Raw genomic sequence first — 1,663 nt, forward strand, 5'->3', positions numbered from 1 at the left:
TAGTACGTAGAGTACTTTCCCTAGGTATGTGCCCGTTCGTGACTATCGTTGCGTGCATACGGACACGCTTGGGTATGTTTACCATACAAGGTTTACTAGGGAAACCTGCTTGCTCGACCATTGCCCTCCCGTCGCGGACACCATTCTTGGACAGAAGTCCTAGTACGTAGAGTACTTTCCCTAGGTATGTGCCCGTTCGTGACTATCGTTGCGTGCATACGGACACGCTTGGGTATGTTTACCATACAAGGTTTACTAGGGAAACCTGCTTGCTCGACCATTGCCCTCCCGTCGCGGACACCATTCTTGGACAGAAGTCCTAGTACGTAGAGTACTTTCCCTAGGTATGTGCCCGTTCGTGACTATCGTTGCGTGCATACGGACACGCTTGGGTATGTTTACCATACAAGGTTTACTAGGGAAACCTGCTTGCTCGACCATTGCCCTCCCGTCGCGGACACCATTCTTGGACAGAAGTCCTAGTACGTAGAGTACTTTCCCTAGGTATGTGCCCGTTCGTGACTATCGTTGCGTGCATACGGACACGCTTGGGTATGTTTACCATACAAGGTTTACTAGGGAAACCTGCTTGCTCGACCATTGCCCTCCCGTCGCGGACACCATTCTTGGACAGAAGTCCTAGTACGTAGCGTTCTTTATTGTACTTGATCAGTTTGTATTGCCTTCGCTTTGTTCCATCGACACTTGCTACTGCTCACTAAGGGGTTTTTGTTTGTGATGTGTACGATAAGCCACCGTCTATCCTATCCGGCACTTTATCAACACTTTTCACCCAAGTCATAGGAACGTAGTGTACTTTCCCTGATCGGTACACAATTTTGGTGCACGGCTATCCTGACCGGCAACTTGTACCAACATGGACATCCATGAACGCGTACGCTCGGGCTGCGCCCTCCGTGTTGTACTTTCCCTGATCGGTACACAATTTTGGTGCACGGCTATCCTGACCGGCAACTTGTACCAACATGGACATCCATGAACGCGTACGCTCGGGCTGCGCCCTCCGTGTTGTACTTTCCCTGATCGGTACACAATTTTGGTGCACGGCTATCCTGACCGGCAACTTGTACCAACATGGACATCCATGAACGCGTACGCTCGGGCTGCGCCCTCCGTGTTGTACTTTCCCTGATCGGTACACAATTTTGGTGCACGGCTATCCTGACCGGCAACTTGTACCAACATGGACATCCATGAACGCGTACGCTCGGGCTGCGCCCTCCGTGTTGTACTTTCCCTGATCGGTACACAATTTTGGTGCACGGCTATCCTGACCGGCAACTTGTACCAACATGGACATCCATGAACGCGTACGCTCGGGCTGCGCCCTCCGTGTTGTACTTTCCCTGATCGGTACACAATTTTGGTGCACGGCTATCCTGACCGGCACTAAATCGTCACTTTTCGTCCATAACCTAGGAACGTCGTGTAGGTTTCATCATTTTTATGTTTGATTCGGTTTAATATGATTGAAAAATACGCTAAGTCCCAGAAATCTGAACTCGAATACTTCCTCCATGTGGCGCCAAAAGCTACTGAGCAACGCCTAGCTTGTGACCCATTTATAGTTTAATTTCCATTAATAGTTTTGAAAAATACGCTGAGTCCCAGAAATCTGAACTCGAATACTTCCTCCATGTTG

Source organism: Anopheles merus, unplaced genomic scaffold (assembly GCF_017562075.2).
Source record: "Anopheles merus strain MAF unplaced genomic scaffold, AmerM5.1 LNR4000464, whole genome shotgun sequence".
Lineage (NCBI taxonomy): Eukaryota > Metazoa > Arthropoda > Insecta > Diptera > Culicidae > Anopheles > Anopheles merus.